Source organism: Pezoporus occidentalis, unplaced genomic scaffold, assembly GCF_034315485.1.
Source record: "Pezoporus occidentalis ecotype Australia unplaced genomic scaffold, CSIRO_AGI_Poc_V1 ctg4, whole genome shotgun sequence".
NCBI lineage: Eukaryota > Metazoa > Chordata > Aves > Psittaciformes > Psittacidae > Pezoporus > Pezoporus occidentalis.
Genome location: NW_026915724.1, coordinates 5,377,651 through 5,387,028, shown reverse-complemented (window position 1 = coordinate 5,387,028; position 9,378 = coordinate 5,377,651). Strand labels below are relative to the sequence as shown.

At 39.2% G+C, this 9,378-nt stretch overlaps 1 long non-coding RNA gene across 1 annotated transcript; it reads right to left on the bottom strand.

Moving 5' to 3' along the window:
- Window positions 1-1,529: 1,529 nt before the first annotated feature.
- LOC134171249 (uncharacterized) lies at window positions 1,530-6,959 on the bottom strand. The gene is made up of 2 exons (XR_009967556.1): window positions 5,765-6,959; window positions 1,530-3,303 (listed from the first exon to the last, which is right to left on the bottom strand). It is a non-coding gene; the product is annotated as an uncharacterized LOC134171249 (long non-coding RNA).
- Window positions 6,960-9,378: the final 2,419 nt, after the last annotated feature.

Here is a 9,378-nt window from a genome sequence, read left to right as displayed (position 1 = left end):
CTGTGTGTGGCATGGTTGCAGCTGGGGTTAAACCATGGCAGCAGGGTTTCTGTGGCCTGGAATAACTCTCATGGCTATGTAATTGAGATAGATAGTTTTTAGAAGTTTTAGAAGCATGCTTGCAGGTGGCATTTCACTCTTACCTTTAGGACACTTCCCACAAACAGCCAGATTACCACCATGAAGGACCACAGTGTTTTGCAAGAGGAAAATTCTCTCAGAAGGACTTGAAATTTTAATTTTGTGCTGTCCTCATCTACCTGATGCAGGCTTAAGAAATGAATAGCTGCCTTGTTCAAACCGAGCAGAAAAATGGTTCAGTACTCTGTTGTTCCAACCCACTGTGTAGACATCGTGAAAGCTGCTGTATGCATCTGGTGCTCCGGAGGTGTGTAGCTGGTGCAGGGGGTAGGACGAGGAGCTGCTCTTTGAGGTACATTCCCCTTGGGACAGAGCATATCTCTAGTCAGAAATATGTCAGGGAGTCAGTGCTAGCTGATCCAGAAGTCCCACCCAGCTGAAACAGCCAAGAGGGACTGCCTGTCAGTGGTGCCAAGGGAGTCATACCATGAAAGGGATGTAGAAGACAATAAGCCATATGGGATGCCTCTGTGTGAGTGCAGCCTTGTGCTTCAGACCCTCAGAGCATATCCCACCTAGACAAGGAGGGGAAGGCAGAGGCCAGCTTCCATCTCCCCCCTTGGGATTTCTTCATTGCCTTATTGCTAGTCCCTAGCACACTTGAGCTTTGTGCCTGGCAGCTCAAACCTTTCAGCACAACCCCCCTTCAAGAAGACTTGAAATCATCTTCTCACCTTCTAAGAAAAAGCCACTCATCCACAGGGAGATTTGGAGACCAAACCAAATATCCTGACCCCCCACAGAGGCCTGGGGGTGGAATTAGGGCCCCATCAAACAGAGGAAATGCAATGAACCTGAGCCCCCCACGTGTCAGGTTCTACTCTGCTCCAGGACCAGGGGAGAAGGGAAGTGCCACATTCTCCAGGTCCAGATCCAGGAGGAACCTGGATATCCCATGGAATAAATGCACCCTTTGGCAATTTTAGTTTCCCTTCTAGATATCCTTATATTAGTGTTACAGAAGGACCTTTCTAAAGGTATCATGGCTTAGTAGTAAAAACTTCCTTAGTAGAAGGAAAAACAAAAATCCATGCTTAGCTTTGCTGTAGCATGTAGCTTTCAGTCACTAAGTCACAGAATTACAATAAGGATCCCACTTCCCAGCTCTCATTAGAAGCAGCCTACAATGGTCCCACACATAGCATGGATTTTCTTCCCACTCTTTTTCCTGCTGGACTGTGGTAGATATGACTACTTAATGTTGTCCAATTTGCAGAGATATAAAAGACTTAGAAGGCACAGTGAATAATTGTCCCTCAGCACGTCTCCTAGGTCCTCCTCGGTTTTAAACTGCTTCACCTCTATCCATTGATGTATAGGCAAACATATGTCAAGATAAATCTTTCACCTTGTCCTCCACCGACACAAAGATAACAGCTGCCACTAGATTTTGACTAACTTTTTTAGAAGATCTTTTACTAACCTACCATCAACCCAAATTTCTTACTGAGGAGTGTAATTTGTTCCACATCCAGACAGCAAAAATAGCAATAGCTATGTTCTGGTGAAATGTGTCTTACATAAATTAAGAATTAAGAATTTTCAAGTTGGTTTTAAGAACTAGGTGTAAAAAAAAAACCAACACCCCAAAACAAACAGCAAAACAAAAAACAAACCAAGATGCTGAAGCATGTACAAGTGCAAAGAAATCTCCCATCTGCATCACTGTCCTTTAAAACCTGTGTGTCTTAGGTGTGTATCTACAGTGAAAATATTTTAGCCCTTATCTGAGATACTAGATTGCTGCCTGGATTTTGCTAGTGAATACAGTTTTTAGATAGCAAATGATACTTAAGCTTAGTTGTAAAGGCAGGCACACAAATCCATTTTTATATATGTCATCTACTTCTGCAGGGATAAAGATCAAACCCCTTAATATCCTTCTTCTAGCCCTCTTTAAACACAGATTTACACACAGATTTATTTCAATTCCCGTTGATAATGACTTGTAAGAGACTTGATGTCTTTGGAAAAATCAGCCTTGGCAGGTCTCCATTGACACCCATAGTCAAGAGCACTGCATCAGCTTGAAAATGGCTTATTTGTATGGCTGAAAAGAAAATCCAATCTACCTACATATTAGGTCAATTATTTAAATTAAATATTAGCATAAGTCTTCCTTTTAAGTAAGCTTGGCATGATTCAGGTTTGTTGTTTTCACAAAATGATAGCTAAATATTTATCCTATTGTTATTTGCATTAAACACAACCTGCTATGATCACTGGGGGTTAATGGATTACGTTTTGCGCTAGGGGAAACCAGCATGTGGGTTGTATTTCAGCTGCAATAAGTGGTACTATATTCATGAAATAACAGAAACTTTTGTGCAACATAAGTTATTTTGAGGAATAAAAAAATCAATACGGTGTAGAAAATGACAAGAGTAAACACAGAAATTAACTCCTGGCACGTCTTTTGTTCTGGGCTGTAATACTCACATTAAGAGTGCCCCTTTTTAATAGCTTTAGAAAGAATTTCTTGCATAATGGCATTTTAGTCATCATGTTAATGTCAACAAACAAGGCAGATTAATGCTTGTAATCCTGAGCTGTCTCACACTCTGCTTATTAGAACTGTAGGCAGATCTTCATTAGGATGAATGACATCTGAATCTATAAGCTCGTCACAACAGAGGCACCTTCTTGCTGTGGTGTCACCCTGCAGATGACAATGTCGGCCATTATGAATGGCACTCCACAATTCGTTACTTCCTGCCTCAAATTGCAGTTAATCTTTCATCCAAACTGTACACATGTGCAGCTTTAAGTGGGCTATCACAGCAAGTACCCAGTAATGCTGCAAGCACATGGAGAATGACAGAAGGTAAATTGCTTGTCAGGAGGTCTGTATTTCAATTCACAGCATATTCCAAACACGTTGTGGTGAAAGCTCTCCACAACAGCTGCTTTCATTGCTAACTATTTTTGATGTAAATGTCAATAAAGCTCCAGGCCCTTTCATATTTTTGGCCAAGACTGTCCATCTTTCCCTATGCAGGCTGGCAGGTTGAGCTCCATTTATCTACTCTTAGGAACATGTCCTATAATAATGATTGTCTCTGGAGACCGTTTAGAGTGATTGAAAGCAGTGATTGGGACAATAGGCTGCTGAATTTCATTGCTGGATTGGGTTGACAGGTGACTGCTTTTATATCCTCTAATCTGGAAGAGATGGAAATATAAACACAGTTATGTCTAATCAACAGACAGGCATCTACCAATGGGAAATCTATAGCTTCAGCTTACCCTTCTCATCAGACCTACTTAACCACGAATTATTACAGGATTCTCATATTTCTCCAGTGGTCAGAGGGTTTTCAGAAGAAGAGTATATGGGGCAGATATGTGTTGCCTCACTAGGAATAAGAAGTGGGGAAAAAATAAGTCACAGGCCACTGTATAGCTCTACCAACAGGAATGTCAGCTGCTGCTTTTAGTAGCTGTCCTTAAGATCTTCATTTTGCTTAATGAAAATCCCTAGATATTACAGAAAGAAGGAATTTCATTTTTAATCAAAGAGGCCATGAATGTTATACATTGCCCACTAATTTTAACATACTGATTTCAACAGTGTACGTTTTTGTCTTGCATTTCAGCAGAAGTTCTGTAAATACACTAAGCGTACTGTGGACTTCTTTTTTTTCCTTTTATGAAGTTTGTAATTAGCACACCACTGGGTTTTCCAAAGGAGCTGGGAAGACGATCAGGTAGAATTCTGAAAACAGTATGGCAAATGGTCTAAAACATTGACTCCACACCAGCATCTGGCTGTTTGGCAGACCCCAAAGACAGTTGTGCTGGCACCTTTGAAATTCCCTGTGAGTCCGTGTAGTTGCCCATGGTTACACAACAGCTGGGCTCTGGCTTCCTTGTTTTCTGCATTACCACGATCCCCCCCACCTCCATTCACCTTTGCTTCTGTAAATCATACACACTGCTGCCCATTAGCGTTGCCTGTGTTAGATCCATTCACCCCTCTTATTTGCAGATTAGAGGGTAGAGGGTGAGAATTTACCCTTGCCCATCTCCTTTTGTCTAAATCCACACTGGTGTAGTTTTGTTCATATTTTACACTGATTTTTGTTTACTAGAATCTCAGTCTCTACAATACTGAGCAGCTTTCTGTAGCTCTAGGCAATGCTGACACAAGTTGTGAGAGTAATATGATTAAAAGCAGTTAACTACACAGCCCTTAGCTGTCAGAGTCAAATCTTTGGCAAAAACCTAAATCAAAAAACTCCATGCCATACTATCTAAGTTCTAGTCTTCAATTAAAAACCCTAAAAAACTGAATGCTTTTTGACTTCAGTAAGCTTTTAATAACAGCAGTTTTATTTTGGAATTCGGGTATTGGCTTTGCATGACATGGTTTTGGTAGTGGGGGGCTACAGAGGTGGTTTCTGTGAGAAACTGCTAGAATTTTCCCCTATATCTGATGGGGCTAACACCAGCCAGCTCCAAAGAGGGCAGAGCCCATTAATGGTGGTGGTAGTAACTCTAATTAAAAAGGGAAAAAAAACCCCCACTGAAGTGCAACTTCATCAGGAAAGAGGAGTGAGTACAGAAACGAATCTGCAGACACAAAGGTCTATGAAAAGGACCCTGCACTCCTATTCCTGCACCAGTGGCAGGGTGGCAGGGAGGAGGTAGAGCATTTGGGAGTAGAGTTAAGCCTGGGAAAAAGGGAGGGGTAGATAGAAGTGTTTTAAGGTTTAGCTTTTATTTTGTCATAATCTTACTCTGATTTGATTAGTAATAAATTAAATTAATTTCCCTAGGTTGAGTCTGTTTTGCCCATGTCAGTAATTGCTGAATGATCTCCCTGTCCTTATCTCAACACATGAGACATCTTATTTTCTCTCCCCCCATCCAGCTGAGGAGGGGAGTGTCTTTGGGGGACACCTGGCACCCAGCCAGGGTCGGTACACCTCAGAGGGGAAAATAGCTACTGTGTGACAAATATTCATAGAAAATTTTGTTTCTCTGAGGAAATAAACCCATTTTTTAAAATAATATTCACGTTAGAGATTTAATGGAAATTTTCTTCAGAAAGAGAAAAAGAAACAATTCTTTTCAGTTCCTGAACAAAAAAGCTGTATATGCTTTTGCTTAAGTGTAGCTGATAGGTTTCCGAAGCAATACTTTCTGGTTTAAGACCCTAAATCAGTTTGGAATGTTTAAAATTTGATTAAAACTATAAATGCTGGGTGCCTTATATCAGATCCTGATTGCCAGCTTCCCAGTTTTTGCAGACTTCCACAGACTAGCGAGAGAAATACTTGATGTCTTACAAGCCATGTAAGGAGGATGGAATGCCAAAGAGCATTATGAATTTTCTTTTCATAAAGTAGTTTTTAATAACTGAAAAAAATACTTGTTTTTTATATGCATGCAAAGAGGTTATTACAAATTCCTTTAGATATATTGGTTAAAATGACAGACTATAAAGAGGAAAAGCAAATAAAAAGCAAAGGAATAGAGTGTCCAACAAGAGAGGATACATGAAACAAGTAACCCATGATTTGTTTAAATACAAATGTTCTGTTCCTGTGCTATAGGCTATTAACAGTTGTGTTGGGAGAGTCTAGGAAGCGTAGCCCATTTCATACAAGTGATAACATACCTGTCACTCAGGTTCTATGTCTTTCTTCACCCTTACTGCAAAGGAAACTCTGTGTGAACCGAGACCTCAAGTCAGGTTGTTTTGTTTTTGTTTTCTCTTTTCCTTTAAAAAGGTGCCATTTCTTGATAAAAAGAAAGCTGGAGGAAAGACTAATTACATTGTCAAGAAATGCACTAAAAGCCAGCAAATCCATAATGTTTAGAAGTTAGGAAGTTTTCTGCATGCAGAAACATCCACTAAGACATAAAAATAGAAAGTTACTGAGTTTCACTGCATCACCACAGAGCCAAAAGCACTACAATGAAAATAAAGAATCCTGGACTAATTTATTATATAAAAAAGAAAGATAAGTTTGGTTTTTTTTTCACAGAGGTACTGAAATACATGATCTTCCCACCACAGGGAGATTGCCATGGAAGGACAATCAGAAAGAAGGAAAGCAGGGAAATGAATACTGGATTATTTAAACACAGAACATAAAGTCATGCTGGTCATTTGTAGAACCATGATGTTTTTTCAAGCAATGGTTTTTAGAAAAATATTGTCCAGCTACTTGCACTCATTATTCTTGGATTGTTTTTGTGGGCAAGCTACCAAAGAAATCTTTCTCTGGTCAACCAAGGCAATTGTCCTTTAATTTGGACACATCTTAAAAGGGAAGAAACTCTTTACTGGCATGTTTCCTGTTTTATGTAACTTCCCAGAATACGAGTTATTGTCAGATGCCTTTTTTTTTAAACCACTTCTCTCTGTTTATCCAGAGAAGTATATAAAAGATTTGACACAAGGCCCTACATCCATTGAACAACTTAGGTTTGCTAAGATCTTTTGTAACAATTCAAGATTAAGCCTGATGTTGTGTTCTGCAAAGTGGCACTGGAAAAGGCAAGTAAATGTGTATGTTTGTATCTTTATGAAGGTAGAATAAATGTTTTGTATGAGTCCAAAATCTTATGAACTGAATCAGTCAAAACATGTATACAGTCCCTTGAAATGAACATCCACATCCTGGATTTCACTCTGCCTAACACATGGGAAAGTACTTTGACTTTCATGAGCCGACCACGATATCAAATAAGAGCTGCATTTGACAGTAGGCATAAAGTAGAGCCAGAACCTTTTTCAGGCCCGTTGTCCAAAGGTACAATTTATTGACCCAGAAAGACCACTGCAGAAAATATGAACATAAAATACATTTTTTTCACTAACAGTATCATTCCTAGGAGACTTTTCTCTTGCTTTTGTCAGGCTCTGGATGTCCTTGCTGGAAGGCCTAGATCTAAAGAGACTTGAGATGATATTAAACAGAAAAGCCAGCAGCCTTGAACATATTCTGTGCAATGAGTAACCTGAGTTCTTCAAACTGATGGGAATCAAATTACATCTCCTCAACAATGATGTAATAGCCAAGCTGAGGAAAGGTTGGCAAGACAAGGTTTATTGCACAAGTCATCTTAAGTGTGAAGTACAAGAGCAATCCTGCAGACTGAGGTAGGATGCAGTTTGTCCATCTTATCTCCTGAGCACAAGCTGCACTGTTGACAGATGCATTCCCAGAACCCCAGCCATATCTTACATATCTCTCAGGGTTGATGTGCATGTCCACTGCAGACACAATCAAGTTTTCTGAATGTCCAGAGTGTCCCAGGCAGTGTTGCTACCCCAGCCAGGCTGGAAAACATCTGGAATTTCTGGGCAGATTTTCAAAATCCTTAAGCTCTATCCAGACAAAATTTCTGGCAGGAAAAGGGAATGTAGCAAGGGAAAAGTTTAGTATATGGTAGCCTTTCATATACAGTAGCCAGTTAAGAAAAGTATGACTTTTTGTATGGAGGCATAGATTGCATAGGTTGCAGCTAAACTTTGTGTTGAGTGCATACAAAGTATAATTGGAGAGGAGGGAAATTTATTGCACTGTTTGAAACTTTGCAGTGGAAGGGAAAATACACTCTAGCAGAATTCAGATCTTAAATACCATTCACAATATTATGCCTTCAGTGAACTTTAAAGCCTTTCCTGATTTAAAATTCTTTTTTGTGTAAGAGAGAGAAGATTTTACATATTGTTTCTAAAATTATGGTCTCTTCCTCTACTGTGTTCAGTATTACACAGGTTGATTTTCCCTTCTTCAGCATTTCTATGGCTTAGATAAACCCGCTTTTGAAATCTATGAAAAAACTATATAGTAAAGATTTACGTTAAAATTACTATCACATAATAAATGGCTGCTGGGAGCTCTTTCATGCAAGTGTCATTGGGGTGGAATATGTTAGGTAATGTATGTGTGCATCCCTCTCCTCTGGTTAAAAGAATCTGATACCTGTTGAAGATTTTGAAATATCAATGTTAATAAAAGTCTAATCAACTCTCCTCATCAGAGGAACTAAGTTCTGATAATTCTATTGTTAGCAGACATTCTCCTTTAATAATTGTGGTCTTACTTTTTTTCAGAATTCCATCCAATATTTTAATTTCATTTCATTTATCCCATGTATCTTTTGGCACCTCACTGAGGTAAGCTAGGCTCAGTGGAAGGAGGGAGAGAAGCAGGTTAGGGGTGTGAATCCTAATGCACCAGCACAAAATCGAATCAACCTAAGGTGCAGGGCATCTAGATTACTAAGTCACTTCAGTTACATGTTTAAAGTAAAATGAGATGAATCACCCTCAGCCAGGTTAAAGTCAACATAGATATAAACCCACTTCACCACTCTCTGGCATACGGAGATGTCATGCACTAAGATGATGTGAAATGTTATCAGTCCTGAAGAGTGGGTGGTTTATAGATATTCCATACTCTGTGAAGCACTGTGTGAAATAGCAGCCTGATACACTGTGCCAGATCTATGGTTTTCTACTGAAAACATTTTTCTAAGTAAGCCCAATGTTCCTGGACTTTCTGTGTTTGGAACTCACCAGTATAATAACTATTTAATACAAAAGTACTGTTTTTAATTACTTCTGTGTGATTTCATTGTTTAAAACAGTCCACAATGAAAAACTTCAATAATGTATTCTAAAATTAACTCTGGTTTATTAAAATAGTCAGTAACCCAAAGTATTCTCTAGAAGCCTGGCTTGAAAGTGTGATAATACTCTGTGTCACGTCAGCAATACTGTCTGTGTACTGTGGTATAGGAGGAGCACAGGCCTTGTGGTCAGCATATTCAGCTTTCAGTATTAGAAGAATGATTAATCTAACCATCTCTCAAAGAGAGGTGCAAGGCATAACCTGAAAAATGACACAAGCAGTAAAGCAAATCTTTGATATACAGGGATATGAAAAAGTCTTTTAAGCAAAATGTGTAAGAAGGTCTTTTATTTACAGTAAAGTGACTTCTTATTGTCTATCATTTTCACTTGTAATTGTTCACAAAGGAGGAGTTAATATTAGAGAGAGGAGTTCCAATTAGCTCACATCAAAGAGTCAGAAGGGGAGTTTGTGTCCAGAAAGGTGTGTTGCTGCCTTGCAGTTCCTGCAATTCAGTGTAGTGTCAGACACGTCTTCTGAAGTCTGGAATCAGCTTACCGAAAACACATCTACCACGGTCTTACAACAAATCATTGAGGAAGCAAATTTATGCGAGAGTGATTGACTGTTACACAATTAAATG